Raw genomic sequence first — 19,795 nt, forward strand, 5'->3', positions numbered from 1 at the left:
AGTTTATTTCTGAATGAATACTCATTTTTTTTTCCAGTTTTACTCAGTCTACAGGAACCACGCTATAAGCTTTGATAAGGGAATGGTATCAAGTAATACCTTCCAAATGAAAACGTATATTTGTTTATAGACCTCGAATTAAGAATAATTATTGTAAAAGAAACAAACTAATAATATTGGTAAGAGCCATTTTCGTTTTAGAAAAACTTCTTTTCTTTGCGTCATGAATAGTACCTACTGTAAGACATATATTAACATGATTTTTCGCTTTGTATAATGTGTGTACTAAACGGTTGCAATGTTATAATCGTCAGTTTTAAATATTTGTAAAGAATTTTTCGAACATATCTTGGTTGAAGATTTCACACTGAACATTTTTGGCTCTACATTTAAATTAGATACGAAAATAATTATTACTTTAATAATACATTGAACACAGGAAGTAGGTAATATATCAGAAGACTTGAGTGAATTTAAGACCACTTGGTACACAGATATAGATTACACTAGATAACGCAAACACGTCAATCTTTATGAAAACCAACCGTGTCTCTTTTATATATCAACTGGGACGTCTCAAGAGCCAATATGAATTCCCCGATGTCCGCGAAAAATCGATTCAAATGCGTCGCCCGCCCGCGCCGTGGGGCTCGAGTCAGTCACTAGTCATGATTAGTCAGTTAGCGGTCAGTCTTTGTATGGGGCCAACCCCGACGTTTGGTCGAAGTTCGGACACGCGAAGTAGATGAATTTGCGTAATGTATATCTGTGACTTGGTACTAGTTACTTATTACGACTTAAGTAATAGACTTGACTTGGATGAGCGAGTTGATTCAAATTATGGTAGTTGATACTCGTAATACTGTTTAGTTATTAAATTAATGAACAGTGAAGTATTTAATGTATCATTTCATTAAATCACATGTATCTGCTAACACTTAGGCGCAATTGCAAAAACGTTTATGTTACTTTCTTCAGGGTCAATATCCTCAGCATCCTGTGAAAGTGATACCGCAATAAAAGAAGCAAAAAGAAACTTTTATAATATGTACGTTGAGCAGTTAACTAGAATGTGAAAAAGATCTAAAGCCTTATTCATAAAAAGTTAGAGCCTCCTTGAAGGCTCCTTGAGGGCCCGATGCTAAAAAACATGATTCATAAACGTCTGTTAGCGCTAATCAGTCGATCAAGGCTCTGCTAACGTTAGAGGACCGTAGCCCCTCCTTTATCTCCCTGCTAAGTCGCAAAATGGCCGCCACAAGTTTGAACAGCTGACTTTGACAAGATCAAAAAACCATACCGAAGATATTTTTAGTGAAAGGAGGGTTACGCGAAGATTAAAAAAAAACAGGAAAATTTATTTTCAGAAATTTGTATTTAAAAATCCTCTAATTTAGGTATTTATTACTGCTACTTTACTAACAATAAATATGAAAAAAAAATTAGGATGATTAACATAATTACGGCTTTTTGCACTTAGGTACAACATAAACATGCGGATTGGAAATGGCGGGAAAACAAACAACTCGCTTTTTATTTTTTTTCCTGCTGTAATTTTTTTTTTTAATTATCGATGAGGCCATTTTTTGTCTTTGATTTGTCAAGATGGCCAACATAAAGCGTCTAATCCGTCTATCAGCAGCTCAACAACTAGCAGACTTCTAGCAAGCGTTTATGAATCATACTTCTTGACAACCGTCTAACAAGCTTAACCTTAACAATCTCAATAAAGATTTTTTTATGAATAAGGCTGCTAGTCTTTATTTTATTAACAAGGTAATCTGAGCTTACTTTCAATCTATATCGTATCGATTAAAAATTAATTGCATCGATAAAAAGCTAGTAGCTTTAAGCTACATTACCCTAAATAACATAATCATATTTACTATCCCGAAAAACTACAAAATTCCCGCGGAACAAAAACAAAGTTCTAAGCAATGGCAAGTACGTTGTATGTATGTATGTATCTACGCTATACCGTCAGTTGTGCTTTGGGGAATTACGTGTTTGCATTATTAACTAGTAGGTACTAGTTACAGTTATGGATTTGTAACAATGGCAAGCATATTAATTATTTATTTATGAGTTGACAGGAATCTGTGTAAATATTTTTGTTTTTAAATCACCCTCGTCATAATCATTTACGCCAAAGTAGAGCCATAATTCTTACTGACTGAATACTCTTCTAAAATCAGCACAATGTAGGTACCGTAAAACGGTGTTACTTTAAAATGCAGGGGCTACTTTGGAAAACAGTTTTTACGCCATGTCTTGTTTTTTTAGACCATGAATATGCATCTGTGGCAGTGAAATAACTACCTTCACAAATTATCTAACTTTTTACTTCATTTTTGCTCAATCAAACTATGAATATTTGCTTTTTATAACCATTTTAAATCTATCAAAGTAGCCCCAAATTTTCCTAAAGTAACCCAGTTTACTTTAAGGTTAACCGGTTTGGGGTTTAAGCTATGTGTATCCTTAGATATCTATGGGAAAAATATTTGTTGGTATTAGATATAGTTTTTTTTCTTTAAGGGGTTACATGGGTTTCACGACATCAAAAAATTGATTTTTTTAATGTCTTATTAATTTCTACAACATCTCGAGAATATTATCCTAAATTTTCATGTCGATCCGAATAAAGTTTGGGAAGGTGCGTGCTCAAAGTCAGGTAGGCCAGTTTTATTATTACACAAAACTGCGTTTTTATCGAAACTGTGTTTTCAAAGTCGGTTGTCAAAACTTCTCGAAAACTTGAGGTTGAGTAACCGATCTTGATGAAATTTTACACAGGTCTTTAAGACAATTCACGAGGACTTGGACGAAGGATTTTTTTTCATTCACATCTATTAAAAAAAAACGAAAATATGCATTTTTTTGTAAAAAGGTCTGCCAAAAATCCAATTTTCACTTTTTTTTCTTCGTCCGAATTCTAGTTTATGGTCTTAACTAAAAGACGTTTTTTTTTTCACTTCAGATGATCCTGTCATGAGTTCTACTGTCAACGCGAACGCACATTTTTTCGGAGGGATCACGGGAAATGACGTCACAATGGCGGAGTTTTGAATATTTTCCTTTGAAAGTTTCAGAAATTGTTTTTCAAATCTATATGAAAATAAAAAGTTTGAATAAAGTATTTTACTTTTTATATAAAAAAAATTGTTGTTAATAGACCTTTTTTCCCCCGAGTAAACCCATGTAACCTCTTGAATGACATAGGTATTGCCAAAATAAGTGCAAATATTTAATTATGACTGTCGTTCCAAGATCACATCTGGCGCTGAGCAAGAAAATTGAACTCCGTCTTCGTATCTGTGGATCTCATCATCATCATCATCATCATCTGAGCCGTAGGACGTTCCACTGTTAGACAATAGGCCTCCCCATAGACGTCCAGTTGTTTCGGTTGGCAGCAGCTTGCATCCACCGCGAACCCACGGCTTTAACAAGGTAATTCTGAAGGTGCGATACCTTTTAACGATCACTATTTTAAATGAGTGCCTTAATTGTTTCATGGGTAATCGCTCGGTTAGGATCCGGGCCGGCTAAAGCTAGCGAGATCGTTCTCAACTTTAGATAGTTGTATTTAATTTGTGTCACTAGCTAGTGCATTGCGATCAGGCTCGTGCAACATCGTGCGTGACTAGGTCACTCGCCAAGCAAACATAAAGACAGACGAGGTCGTTTTTTTTAACTATTCATTTTGCTCATTTTATCTGCCAGGGTTGGCAATATTTAGTGTAAACATTATGTCAACGCTATGCGCAAGGTGTGACAACTATGCTTTCCTGAGCTTAGTGACTATTGCATTTTTAACCAGTCCAGCCTTTATGTACGCAGCGATACATGTATGACGAACATATTGCTGAAAGATCTGTTTTAAAGAAGCTAAATAAATACGCGTCGGACCACGCGCAGTGTAGTTTCGTACTAAAATGATAGGAGGAGGGACAGTAACACCAACAAAAATTTGTATTAGAAATCCCTCAATCTAAAAATGGTTTTCGCATACCAGGAACTCCTATCCAACAACAATCCACATCGCGAGATAGATGAGGAAAAAATACATCCTGTAGCTATACTTACTTACTCGCAAGTAATCTCTTAATTTCGTTTGAATAAACTGAGACGGCATCACATTACGTATAGTATCATCAATCCATCACACAAAAGTTCAGGAAGCTATCAGAGAATGGTTAAAATCGTCACGCAGGTATAGACGCTTAGAGAATCTTCTCTTGGGACCTAGGTACGTAGAATACAGCCAGTGCATAGCAGTGGGTCAGTCACAGTCAGCGAAAGTCATTGTTTTCTCTCGAGACACGGTCTCGTTTACTCCTCCGACTGACCGTATTGAATTTCTTTTTCCATTTGTTAAATGAAAGTTATTAGAAAATCGATTATTAATTATTTCTAATCAATAGCCGTTGAGTAATATTTGAAATTATGAGTACGTCTCTGTAGCCAATAGATTTTAGACGATGGTCTGAGCCTAAATACAATTTCGTTATGTTATTTGATAAAACTTTAACCAATTGGAAGGTAAATTAGCTATATTTATAGCGTCTGAGGCGCTAGTTTAATTGTTCTAGTACAGAAAACTTCTTTTTGATGCGTCTTCGTTTCAAGATATTCAAGCTAAGTAAATTACTTTCAAGGTGTGCAGTTAATATAAGCATAGAGTCCATAGACTCACAAAAAAAGCTGGTTTCTTTCCGAGTCCGCTTCGCTCTGATTGTCTCCTTTTGGTCACTGGAACTGACTAAACTAGGCACTGAATAGACAAATATACATCTCGAATGTCTGAGCTTGTTTTGGGGAAAGTGGTGTTCAAATAACTCAAAGTTAGAGAAAGGATGCTTCTGACTTACTTAACGAGGTGTTGTACAACTTAGTCGAATTTAAATAAGCATTACAATGCAATGCGCCGATGTGATGTCATCGGATCGTTAGTTGGCTTGATCCGTTACCTTCTGTTACGCATATTAAGTGCTCTTAGATGTTATCTTATTCTATAAATGTTAGTACTTCACGAAGATTCAGACACATCAGCTACTGACGATAAAACCCTTTTGTGAGGTAAGTAAGCAACGAACACGTACATTTCTAATTTTCATTATTTCCTAACAAGTCCTTATACCACACACTAATTAGTATTACCATAATCGTAATTGCCAAAGACATTGACCATATGGGATATGACGAAACCGTGCAAAATACTTTAAACGCTTGTAAACAAAGTGAGCATTCTAAACCGCTCAAGGTTAGTGACCTAGAAAGTAAGTAGGTTGTACAATTGTACATATACCATCTCGCTTGACAGTAAGACGCTGTCACACTGCACGTGTTGGTCAAAAGTTTCCAGTGATATGTAACATGTTTACCGCGTACGGCCTGCTTACTAAAATTATACCAATGTATGCAAGGTATTTACGTTCTATTAATAGCTTAGATGTACGCAAAGGACTGGCTATACATAACGTCAAAATGGGAGCTGTGGAGGTCAAGCGGGGAGGTGACAATATATAGGCTATAAAAATTATAGATACAATAATACCCAAAATATCAACTACATACCTACAATCAGTAGGTACAGCATTACAGTCAGTGGATAACAATTCTTATCACTTTCTAAAGATTCTTTAGAAACAAACCTGCTCTATTATTGCAGTTGAATTACTTGCTGCAGTTAATTTCTCGGTGTCATCAAAGTCAATCTCAATTATAATATCATTGGATATAGCTTCATTTAATATTCTGTACGATTGAGATGAAGATTGATCTCAATAATACATACCAAAAATTTCCTATCAAGTTTACGGTCGGTTGTGGCCGCGGTCTTACGTGACATTAGAGCGTAGCAACAGCAGACTGACGGATGCCTACTGCATTACCTGCTATTTTAAATGCGATTGAGGTTATTGACCTGTTCTTAGATTTTCCTTTTTAGAAATGTCCTACATAACTATTTAGTACTTCGCCCGGTACTTACTGCTTAAATTACCACAACGAATCGGCTACATTGCTGTAAGTATTACCGGTAAGGACGTTTTATTATGGCATCACTAGCTCAAATATTGTAAAAAAATCTGTATCATTTCAGAAAGCTAATAACATACTTAAGTCATCGCATTCATGATGGACAAGTGAATAAGCAAGGTTTAGAAGAAGTCAGACAAGCCAGCGCTGGCCTGGCCCGTGTTGTTTAGATGATTAATGGCTTGAAAAATAGGCCGGCGCTCTATTCCCGCCAGTGGTGGCTGCAAGTGCTGACTTGTCTTGAAAAAACTGTTTACTTATATGAGGCCAATAACACTGAATCCGTCTAAACCTAGCTTTATATTTAAATACTTGTACATTTGTCCTGCGTTATACCAGTAATGTACTATTACTTATTCTGTGGTTTCAGTAACATAAGTGTTTGGGTGTGAATCCGTCTAAATCTAGCATTATATTTAAATACTTGTTTATTTGTTCTGCGTTATACGAGTAATAGCCGATTAGAGTTTCAGTAACAAAAGTGTTTGGGTGTGCAAACGCCTTATTTCCAACAATGGTCTTGATTCAATTTCCAAGTTGTGGCAGCAAATTGGTCGTGACAAGTTGCCCGCAATTGTGTTTGTTTACGTCGTTATCTCAACAGCACCGCTTAAGTGGCTAAGTTGGTTGCGGACTAAGTATTACAGCACCCTTGCTACATCGGATACTGAATCTGCGAGTTAGGTATATTTATACAACTTTAAGTATTTTACGGAAGCTCCGGCGCCCGTATATTCATCAACGAGTTCAATTCCTTTTTTTCTTCGAGTTCCTTTTTTTTTTAAGTCCAGGTTGCCTAACAAACCTTACTTTGAATTGCTTTGCCTTTTTCTCCCAAATAATATCGTTTTCTAACTGACTGACAGTTTTATACAAGAGATAATGCTGAATTGTTTTAATAAAAACTTGCACTCTTAAATATAGAACAGTTCATTGATGAAAATATACCAAGGAATATCTAGTGATATTCGCTTTGCTATAATGAAAGGTACATTTTTTTGAGTGCGAACACGTTTCGTTTACCTTGACGATTTGGTTATACTCCAGTGACCTTAGTCAAAACCAAACTTGACCGAGTGGTCAATTACCGAGGTCTGTAACCATAGATATACCTACCTGAAGCATCTTCGACTTATTAACTCGAGGCTACTTCAGTTACGTTTCCCAAGTTATTTAAATCTTTTTGATTCCTAGGGTTTCTTTGAGCGTCTTTAATTATAATATTCCAATCTAATCGAAATGACTATTTTACTAACGTAATTGTAACAGGTACCTAAGCAGGTAGTGTTTTGTATAATGATTGTAGTGTTAAATAAATCAGTTAACTTTTAAAAATAAGCTGAATCATATTTTATTGAGTTCTTTTTAATTCACTCCCGTTTCAACAACAACAACTTTAACTCTGAACTAATCTTATTTCTTAGGGACTCAAGTTTATTACCACACCGCGATAACAGAAAGGCTGATTAGCTCATCAAATCATACCAATTACAGTAGCCCATATTACACTTTGCGAAACCTTCTTTTCGTACCCAGCGGTTAAAGGCTTAATGAAATATTTCCTAATGCGGTCGAAATTCACGCGTAGCTTATTTAACGCGATTGTGTAGTCTTACGTTTTATGGGAAACCGCATAGACCGTATCAACGCTCTGTCACGGATAATCGTGTCCGTGACGTGTTGTGATTAACCACGGTATAATTGTAGGATAGATGCACATCCATTATATTATGGCTCTCGGCTGTAATTTTAGGATGCTGAATATTGTAAAAATGAACTGATTCGTGACTGCGAATTAAATAATTACAAGTATCAATAGAAAATCCTTTTATGCAATACGGAAACTGCGCATGCAGTTATTTATGAAGCCGTGGATAACATTATGAGACACAATAGTTTGGGAGCGTCGAACTAGAACTCATATAACGTAATAGTTACGCCACGGAGTACCTATTGAGGTCATTTGGTAATGTGCTTGGTGGTCATTAGGCCACGATCTTTGGGATCTAGACAATGGAATAAACACAGATCCGATCCGAATGCTCAAAGAAGAAGAGAAGCGCTGCTTAAATAATAAGGTTGAGCAAGAAACGTTTTGTTTTGAGGAAGTAAAGGTGTAGGTTTGGGTTGTAGTGGCTTACATGTACCTAACGATGATAAAAATGCAGTTTGATTCAACATACAACTTTTTGTCGGAATGAAACTCGGGTACCTAATATTAAATAATTTTAATCTGTTTCTTTTTTTTATTAAACAGGCGTTCCGATTGTGGATTACTAATGGAAAAAAGGATGCAAATTATTTTCACCATCTGCTTTTTAAAGCGGTTTATCAACGTTTTTCTAAATATTACATGAAAATTATGCTAATTAAGGGCCAACACCAACATTCATGCATAAATATAAGAGTTTACGTTTCTCTTAACATAGTTATTTAAGTGTGACAACAGCGTTTTCACACATGTTTTGAATTTGGACGACAGCTTTTGACTTGGTTAGAGAACCTGACTACGAAGCTTGAGGTCCCGGGTTCGATTCCCGTGTCGGGGCAGATATTTGTATGAAAAATACAAATGTTTGTTCTCGGGTCTTGGGTGTTTAATATGTATTTAAGTATGTATCTATCTATATCATTATATTTATCCGTTGCTTAGTACCCATAACACAAGCTTTGCTAAGCTTACTTTGGGACTAGGTCAATTGGTGTGAATTGTCCCGTGATATTTATTATTTATTTACATATATTACAGGAGTTACAACTGTTACATTGTGTTTTTATAGCACACAGAAGGAAACAGGCAAGTTGGTGTCCTGTCAAGTGATCATCTGCTACAAGATCAGATGTGTTGCAAAAATGGCAAGGGCCAAGATAAAATGCCGTTTGTCGTTTGTGCCAGTACCATCATATAAATGAAAGTAGGTAGATATGTTTAAAATAGAAGATTGCTCAACAAGGGACTAGAACAAGTCATTATGGTTGTTTAGCCTCGCGTTAAACACTCTACTTTTCACTTTGAATGCGAGGAAAAAAAACGACATTATGTTCAAAATTACAATATTACTTTTTAAAAACGTACACTTAATACACAGTATTTTTGCACAGTAGTCATTTTAAGGTTATTTCCACCCCCTAAAAAATGTCTATATTGAAAATCACTAAAAATGGCGATAATCTTCCATTCGCAAACACTGTGATTGGCTGTTTAGGCCAACGTAATAAAAAAAAATACTTTAATCCCTAGAGATTAATGAAGACCTTCAGTCCCGATATGCAGAGACTAAAGTAACATTTTGAGAGCATGAGAAGTGAAAAAATCTAAATAGCACCAAGTTCTTTAAGTATCGTGTTTTGTTCATAAACAATTGACAGTAGGTAATCTTGAATTGATATTAAAACACAATTGAATGGCGTATTGTTTACTCTTAGAAGGCATGTTGCGAATATTATAACTTATTTGGTTTTAGCAGATAGGTGTTACATGTAAATTATGAAAAGCGAAAATGATGTCCGTAAAGTAATATTTGAAATTTCATTACGATTCATCGATTTTGATTTTCATCCATATTTAAATACATAAACCCGGCTTCTTCTTCTCCATCTTTGTAATCTCTCATCCGCTGAGAATATAGATAGAAGATAAAATATATTCCCAGAGAAGGTAGCCCAATTTTATGGTATATAGATTGCTAACATAATGTACAATTTATATATAGCACCATCAAATGTATTAAATGATACATATCTCTACATATATAATATAAAAGTGAATCGCCAGAACGGGAAAAAAAACATTTTGACACGTTTCTCCCAAACAACGCACTATTTTTTTGGAATTTTAAAGCAATCCGATTCTTTGACCTTGGGAATCGCGAAAAACTTGAGAAAATATGATATTGGGTGTGTATATTTTGTATATTAAGCAAAATAAAATCACAAGTTCGAATTTCGAGCTAAAAATGAGCGATCTATTATCTCCAGATCTATTATAGCCAGTGTTGCCATTCAGGAAAAAGAAATCTATTCATTATCCTGCATTGCAGTCTGTAAAGCTCTTTACCCATTCATTGCCGCGCGCCAGATTACGCTGGGCTTAGTCATGAAATTTGGTATGTAGATAGCTGGATGTCTGAAATAACACATAGGCTACTTATATTCCAATATTCCCACGGGATAGTTGTTCTTAACACAACACCTCAAAGTTCTTAGACTTTGCCTCAATGAAGATTACGATATAAATTTTGGGATTTCGCACGAGAATTTTGTAAAATCCCGGAATTTCAATAGTAACTACCAGATCGAATAGTTTACGCGTGCGAAACCGTGGGTAAACTCTAGTTTTAAATAAATGTTACCTATTTAAAGAAATGGTACGTACAGTTCTCATTGTACGTAATGCTCGTTTTTTTTGTAAGTGATCTTCTAGTGACACAATGAAGAAACCTATAGATATACACGAGTATGTGGCATGCGCTACCTTTTACAGATTTGACGACTTATTCAATTGTATTGCGGTACTGCGAAACAATCGGACTTTGATCATTGGTTCGATTCGTGTTACTATTCGTTCATTAGAGTGGCAAAGAAACGCAATATTTAAAACTTAACTGAGTCCTATGAGTAAAATGGATTATTTCGTCAAAAGCAAGTAAATAAGTTTTCGAAATCATAAGGAATATACAAAAAAGACGACGTTTGCCGTGTTTAAGAAACGAAATAAAAGGGAAAGGGAAGGGTTCCCAGTTAATCCACTGAACAGACGCATCACGCAAGGTAGCGCAGCGCAGCGTATGCCCGCGAACTCGGCACGGCTCGGGAACTGTGCATTTTTCCCGGGATAAAAAGTAGCCTATGTCACTCTCTGGCCAATAAACTATCTCTATGCCACAAAACCACGTCGATCCGTCGCTCCGTTTCGACGTGAAAGACGGACGAACAAACAAACACAACCACACACACTTTCGCTTTTATAATATTAGTATGGATAGGTGCTCTCAGGTGTTAATAACCCTGTTACGTATACATGAAATAAACCATGATTTATTTCGACGCGTGCAATGAAGGCTTATTATAGGTATTACGAAGATGTAACTGATCATTTCGAGAGACAATCAGTCTTACTTGTTCAGTAGTTAGGCTAAGCCTACGCTAAGCCTAAGATAAACATTGGACCGTAACTTTTCCCATCACGGTTCGCTGGTTAATTTGCATAATCGGCCAGTATCAATTGTTACCTATTTCGTAAATTACGATGAACCTTTACGCTTGAATGACTCTTCCTGGAGTACTACTGACACGAATGCGTAGTGAACAGGTGTAATTAGAGTTGTCATCATGTACTATGATCGTCAGTAATCATTTGGTGTTGAGGAATTGGATGGATGGATGGATGGAAGGAAGGGAAACTGCCCTCAATCCTTTAGTTAGCTCATTGTACTTAAATAAAACATTCTTTGAAGCCCTCGGTCCACTAAATTTTTTTTCAATTCCTTACCGTCACCGATTTTTAAGCAGCGGTTTGGCCGCACCCTAATAATAATTACCAATGCCCATCCTGACACTGGAATAGCTGTTTCTTAATATAGAAAATGCAACACTAATGTTGCACATGCTATTATTTACACATCAATAACGAACTGACAATCCGAACTGGCACATGATATTAAGAATGCGTGAGATGCAAGAATACAATGTTACTTAGAATTACGCATTGTGTATGTATCTGATATGTTGAAATGAATAATGACTATATTGTAAACGGGTGCAATGTAGCTTTTGATTGGTATGAAGTAACGAACATGGCTGTCCTGAAGTAGAATAGACATAATATTCCATGCTGAAGATTTTAATTTAACTTTAAATGAGTAATTACGTACAGTGTCTACGTTCAGTTCTGTAATTATTACATTAGTTGGTATGTATTAAAATTGGTATTTTAATAAATTAAAGTCAGAACAGAAAGTCAGTTTTTTTTTTAACATAGGTAACTAAATTTGTTATAAATAAATACCGATATTTTGTTCCGCATTTTTTACCTAAATAAGTGAGATACCATCAATTTTACTATAAGTATAAATAAAATCCAATCTCTATTAATAAATTATTTACAAAAGATTTTGTACAGTACTTAATAGTACTCTACAAAACCATACTAGACCGGCTAAACACGAATCCTTAAGAGATCCGTATATAATATGTATGAATAATACGAATGTTTGTTATCAAATCTTGTACGTTTAATATGTATTTAAGCAAGTATTTCTCTACAATAAGTATAAGTTGCTTAGTACCCATTGTACAAGCTTTGTTTAGTATGGAACTAGGTCAATTGATGTTAACTGACACCTGATATTAAAAAAAAATGAAAAAAGTCATGCATAATATCATCAATAATTACAATGTTATGATCTTTATCAGTTATCAGGCGTTACTCAACGTTTGTTGTCACCTTGGCGCGTCCAATCCGAACGCGCGGCACGTGCGCTTGCCCAAGCGCAGGCCCGCGATGAACCGCTTGCAACACGAAGCGCTTTCTAACTACTAACTTCTACTTCTAGAACTTTCCAAAACATCTAGTATTTATTATATTTTATCCCAGATAACGATACAGTCTAGGACCAGTCTGGAAGAGAGAGACAGACAACTGATCCGGATCTCTGAATTATTTAGATTAGGAATTTTATTATTAACTCAGGGACTTTATACATCCCCTTGCTATATTTAAGGCTGTATATTGTTAAGCTTATGGATTTACTTACTGGATGGAGCTTACTTGTATATTTTTAGTTTATTTTCTAGTCACAGACTCGCGAAGTCGCGACGTCGAAGTTTCCAAGAAGATCCCATAGAGGGAACGGAAGCAATACCATGCCCTCGGTACCGCTCTGCTTTCAGAGCATGACATGAGTGCGTGTGAGCTAACTTTGGGGGCGGCAGACGTGAGCCTGTATATATTTCAGTTTTTTTTTAAATTTATGACGGTGGAAGCATTCTACACTTCCACTGAACGTAGATATAGTTAGTGTTTAGTTTTGTAGCTAAGGGACCCCATACATCCCTGTATTATTTTTTTTTTCTTGAATTGTAACTGTATTTTTTAAGTATTTTATTTGTAATTATTTTATTTTGAAAAAATGACTTTCTGCCAAGTTTCTTGCGGCGCATTCTTCTTGGCAATGATGTTATTTCCGAAAGCGCTGGTAGTTTAAAAAATGACGTGTAAAAGTGCCCATTGCGGCCTATTTACTGAATAAATGATTTGAAATTTGGATGGAGAGAGATTGGAGAGGCGGTGCCCAACGGTAGCGATTACGCGCTCATGATAAAGAAGAAGGAAAAACTTGGACAAGCTTGATACAGGATACTACGAAATACGAAGTTCGAATCGTACCGTCCCTCTCATTCTCGTACAAAATAATATTAGCGTCAGCGGGACGGCAAGATACGAAGTTCGAATTTTGCACTTCGTAGTATAAGGCCAGATGTAGTGAATAATGTTTTGTCATCGTATATTTTGTCGGAAAAGTTCGTATTTATCTTACTTTCTTAACTAACAACTTATCCGTCAAAATACGACGGAAAAACATTACTTAATCACTAGCCCCCTTATTCATAAACGACAATCAAACCTATTTTAGTTAAAATGCCGCTAAAATTCGTTTGTCCTTATCTGTCACTTCGACATTTGTATTTGTTAGAAAGGGACAAAGCATTTGTTAGTTAACATAGGCTTGTTAAGTTTTATGAATAAGGGGGTAGATCTGTACGTGCATGCATCATAGTCTCATAGGGCCGGCTACGCACCCTTACCTAATTATACTAACGTTATGGGTGTTCATCGGAGGCGGTACCTAATTGCCTTCCTTCAGGCGCACCGAATGCTCATTTTCTTCTATTTTATATAAAAAATTAAGTCGGCAACATTATTATAGATGATGATGAACACAAGGAGAGTTAACGTTATCAATCACCCCCAAAGCAGTAATTTTAAATAATTGATTGATTCAGGTGTTACTTTGCAGAAGTTTAAATCAATGAACTACTTTTTAGCTTGCTTCTCAGCTATCACACAAGTACTTAGTTAAATCTGTGCCGACAGGTATATAAATGTCATGTAGAACCCGCCCTCCTCCAATCTCCCTGATTTTGCTTTGAAAATGAACTCATAGATAGTTCGACACCCGTTAGCATTCTGTGTTGTGTTTGTGATGGTTGGACCTGCGCGAGATACATGAAAGTGGGGGAGGGCGGGTTCTGCATGAAAGCGTATATGAGTCGCACAATGTATCTGTGGGCACGTGTGGCACCGAAGCAAAGAGGTTGTAGTTTAGTAGCAATTTCTGGGAAGGGATTATTAACGATCCTTTATTACTGACAAAAATTCCAGATCATAACATTTAATTACTCCGACATTAAACAAGCGAAACGTACGAGTATAATCTACTCATTGTCAACCAATGCATTATAAAGAAAAGAATAGATGCTTATAACACATCTTTTTATTCACATACGTACAAATGGTTGCGTAAACTAAATCGCTACATAAACGCTTCCTTTTTTCTCACCACACTCAATGGCAGGAAGAGTGCGGACCGCAATTAACTGCTGCTAATACATATATTATGTGTAAGAAGTGACGGACTTGGAAATAACTAAGATGCCGTGGTGCATAATTTATAAGTTCTATGGGTACGTGTGAACATATTTCCTGTTTTTATATGAGAAATAAGCCATGACATTATACTGATCGCTGTTCTATACAAAAAGAAGTTCAAATAAATGATATTCGAAAAGCAAATCGGCAGTGCATGTCCATATCATGGTAATAACAGAACGGATAAGGACTCTGCATATTTAAACATGTCTTTGAAGAAAATCAACAGTTAGATCTATTCCTGTGAGAGCCACAACTACAGATTTGGGATGAAATTCTTGGTATCTAAAATTAGAAAAAATCAATTTCTGATAGGTCTAAATTAGGCAATGCTTTGTTTTGTCTTAGCAAGGTGATTTGTTTTGAGTTCAGTAATATTAAAACTGAATGCTTAAAGTACACCGTTAAGAATAAGATAGTAGGTTCTACTTCGGGTGTTAACTGTCTTTACGCGGTTCCTTATACGCCTTGTATTCCTTATACGTCCGGGTATCTTTGTAGCTGTACTTAACGTTAAGAAGCATCAATGAAACATTGTAAGCTAACAATGCAACTAAACTCTCAAGTTTAGGTGTCAAGACAGATATTATTCAAAGAGTTAGTGGTTATGAACGTCAATATTGTTGCTTAATTTTAGCATTTATTGCTTTTAGACCATGTTGAAACCATGGTTAGCCCGTTACGAGTCTTTGAGAAAATGAGCCGGGGTCAGTGTTAAACGATGAAAATATAAATGCAATGTAAATATTTCATGGAAAGCAGGTCAAAGCCATGATGTCGGAAAAACAAGTTAGTTATTGAAAAAAAAAAGTGTTTTCACCCGTGCCGTGATATTGCGTCGAGTAAAATTGGGACAGTAGGGATACACGACAAATAGACGACAACCTATTGCTAATGACATAAGAATAAAGATGCTAACTATTGGGACAGCAACGTGCACTCGTACGTTTACCTTATAAAGGGTGCATTAGATAGGAAATTCGGTGTATGAAAACCGCATTATTTTATAACGTGACTTTACTTGGTGCGCTGCACCTTTAGTGCATTCGTTGGATATGTGACTTAGGTAAACAGTCTATCGCATAAAAGATGGCCGTAAAAGGTGTTATTCCGTATTGAAAACTAAGAATAAGTACCTACCTACTCGTATGTCACTTGCATCGTGATTTTAGTTTTTATTTGGTGTGATATCCTGTTAGGTATTTTTTGGGATAACGTCACAAGGGGACTAGTATATATTTAGGTGACTTTTTGTCTTACCTACGCAAGGTGTAAACTATGTTTTGTCAAAGTCATTCTTAACAGATCATAAATTTTTGGAAGAGAAAAAGGAAATAGGTATGGTCGAAAGGGTTATAAATACGAGTAATTGAAGGGATGTTTACAAAAACTAGATATGATTTTACAGGAAACAAAAAAAAACTAAATGCCTCTTTAAATACTACTTATTAGTGATAAACAATTTCTAAATTTTTTTGACGACCGTATAGCCATATAGGTTAGAGGACCTGACTTTGAAGCTGGAGGTCCCCAGCTGGTGGTGGGTTCGATCCCCGGCCTGGGCAGAAATTTTTGTGAATAATACGCAAGTTTGTTCTCAGGTCTTGGATGTTTAATTTGTATTTAAGTCAGTATGTATTTATCTAGGTATTTAAGTTTCTTTATCCGTTGCCTAGTACCCATAGTATTAGCGCTGCTTAGGTTGGGACTAGATCAAATGGTGTCAATAATTTTCCATGATATGTCCCATGATATATACAGGATATTTTAGTGAATGGCCAGTAAGTAGTAGTATTTATGTAGTAGTGTTTTATGAAATAAACTATTACACATTAGTCATTACAAAGACCAGTATTTTTTGGAAAAGTTTTTGTACAATATCTTTTGGACCACTTGTAGCTCCTTAAATTGTAGTTATGTTTTTTTTATGGTATAGGGGCAAACGAGCAAACGGATCCCCTGATGGTAAACGATTACCGTCGCCCATGGACACCTGCAACACCAGAAGAGTCACAAGTGCGTTGCCGGCCTTTTAGGTAGGAGTACGCTCTATGTTGTTTTTCTAAACATCCCTTCAATTGTTTATCATAAATACCGTTAAGTCTTTCATAAGGGGTGATACTTCGAGTGCGGTACCCAGTAACTTACTTTGTCTACTAGATACGTTACGGATATAACAACTTTTTAATCAAATTAATCAAACTCCAATTGAAGTGTGTCTAACCAGTTAATCACTGGTTTAGCGTTACCCGTCCGGTGAGGAATTATTTAACGATATTAATCTATTTTAGCTATTACGTCCAGTTAAATCGTTTGCAATGAGGCGTGGACCGAGATCGTTACGTACAACTCACTCACTCAACTACTTTCGGAAACATTTCCCTAAATTATATCATCTTATTTACTTACGGCTTTATGGCCTGTTTGACATTGGATTATGTCAACAATATTTTTTTAATTAAGTGGTTCGATATTGGAATAAGATCGCTGCTTTGAATAAATTAGCTAAGCTCTAGGGATTTGTCAATATTTTTTTAATATTATGTTTGTGGCTTTGTAACTATGGCATATAGTGAGGTTGAGACGTGCTATTATGATCAATAACTGACTATCAAAATTATCGATATCGAACGCTCTAAAATTCAGCTTTATGTTTACTCTTATCTAATTATAACACAAGCTACGTCTCCTTTGCCAAAATTGGATGCAGTAAACTTAATATATTTAAGACTGTTCTTAAGTTAAAAGCGAATAATATTCACTGTAGCATTTCCGTTACAAACACATAATGTACGATGTTTTCCGGTAAGGCGCTCAAGAAATTCACAGCATACAATTTACAACTTTTTAAATACATATTTCGATACTGATTACATAAATTTACACCCCGTTGTACCATTACGTGCTCGTGCAGTATAGGTACATTTAACTTACCTAGGTATATAATCAGCTGATCTCTACAGCACCCCTTGCTTCCGCTAGCTTCGGGACACTGAATGATTGCACAGTAACACGTTTGGATATAAATCATTCATGCATCTAAACAAAGGTTACTCAATGGGCTTTGTACTATGATCCACATGGAATAGGAATGGCTTTAAATGGCTTCACGTAATTTTCGTTTCCGAATGTTGTAAGGCGCGTGCGCGGCGCGGGAAAGTGCTCCAGCAACTGATGCCGGCGCAGGCGCAGACCGGCCGCAGACACCGCACTTTCATTACCCAAAGTCCTGACAAAACTTTAACTGTATTCGTTTTGTAGTAGCCATAATTACAGCGAAGATTAATAGAGCTAGGTTATAAAGAAAGTTGTTCTTGATTGATTTCTCATCGGACTTTATTGTCAGGCTTTGATGGGTGACGTTGTCTTTAGTTATTGTGTAACGTTACGACTGTGCTCTTAAAAGCCAGCACAATATTTGTACAGCAACTAGTTATACTAAGATTGTGACTATTAATTTGATCAGTTTTTAAGTTAGTATCGCCATACACGTAAAATAATAAGAGCTACGGGGGTAGTAAGTAAATAAGGGCAATCGCCAGTGCGACGGTGCGAGGTCCAGAGACTTCGCGCTTGCAAATGGTAACCCAAGTAATTTTATTAATAATTTTTACATTTCATGTCAACATCAGATTTAATAAATATACCTGTTTTCGACACTTTACACAAAACGTTAGAGCCGTCGGTACTTAGCCTCGCAAGTTCGCAACAGCAAAGGCCGCCGCTGCGTGATTAAGTCAGAATCCTTGGTCAAAATATGTAAATTTCGTTCGATGTAGAGTAGATAGAGATGTATTATCTACTTTGTGATATAGAGCAAGAGCACTGAATTTATGAAGGCATCTTTCTGAAAGTTATTGGTCAAAAAACCCTCCTTCGGGCAGTCGGCTAAAAATAATTGTTTGCCATGTTTTTGATTAACCGGTGGTAGAATTTTTTGACATTCATAATTGCTTGTTATAACTTAGTCTAAATTTAAGATATACTCAACCGCAGAAAATTTGGCCCACTCTACATACAAAATTACCTATTACTGCTTACATTTGAGGAGCCACATTTTTTGCCGTTCAGTATATTTCGAGTTTGATTTTAATCTGTTTCAAAATGCACAACGTTCGTTGTTACAAAAATTATATCCCTTACTATTTTTAAATACCCCTACATTATCTTAATGCAATGTTGCAAACACAATTATGTACGTACCTACAACTTAAACAATGCTTACCACATTTCGAAGGTAAAATAACCAACAACTGTTTTGTTTTACCAAGTACCAAGAGGAAGCTAACCAGAGCGTAAACTTAAAACCAAAACCTTGACTTACCTACTACATGTATATTTCCAGATAAATGCAGATAAAGTAATTAAATAAATATCATGGGATACTTGACACCAATTGCCCTAGTGCCAAACTAAGCAAAGCTTGTACTATGGATACCAGGCAACGGATAAACATACTTATATAGATAAATACATACTTAAATACATATTAAACATCCAAGACCCACAAACAAACATTCGTACTTACTCGTATTATTCATAATATCTGCCCTGGCCGGGAATCAAACCCGGGACCTCAAGCTTAGTAGTCAGGTTCTCTAACCATTTGGCCATCCAGTAGTCAAAGTAATTACGAGTAACTAGTCTAATTACAACGATTCTATAAAAAGATGTCTCCAATTAACAAACGGCATTTGACATTGAAAATTACTTTCTGGATTCATATTGGTTCGGTTTCTATGAGTATTTAAGATAATTTTTTAAATAAAACCGGCTAAGAGCGTCCCCCCCACGCTCGATTTTAATGAAAATTTGCACTTTTAAGTAGAATATTTCGCAAACAAATCACTGAATCGAAAAATCAACAGCAAACCCGTAATGGTTTTAAAAGAACTGTCCAACGATACCCCACACTATAGGGTTGGATGAGAAAAAAAAATCACCTCCACTTTACTACGTCTATGGGAGATACCCTAAAAAAACTTTTTTTTAAATTTTCATTGTACCATTTTGTCGGCATAGTTTACATATACATCCGTGCAAAATTACAGCTTTCTAGCATTGATAGTCCCCGAGCAAAGCCGCGGACGGACGGACAGACAG

General features: G+C 36.0%; 1 protein-coding gene across 1 annotated transcript in view; it reads right to left on the minus strand.

Moving 5' to 3' along the window:
* LOC141433394 (pancreatic triacylglycerol lipase-like) overlaps positions 1-17,865 on the minus strand; it is a gene marked incomplete in the record, with an annotated part of 47,983 nt that extends 30,118 nt beyond the window's left edge. Inside the window, 1 exon segment of the mRNA XM_074095414.1 lies at positions 17,627-17,865.
* Between the last annotated feature and the right edge of the window lie 1,930 nt (positions 17,866-19,795).

This window comes from Choristoneura fumiferana, chromosome 12 (genome assembly GCF_025370935.1).
Source record: "Choristoneura fumiferana chromosome 12, NRCan_CFum_1, whole genome shotgun sequence".
NCBI lineage: Eukaryota > Metazoa > Arthropoda > Insecta > Lepidoptera > Tortricidae > Choristoneura > Choristoneura fumiferana.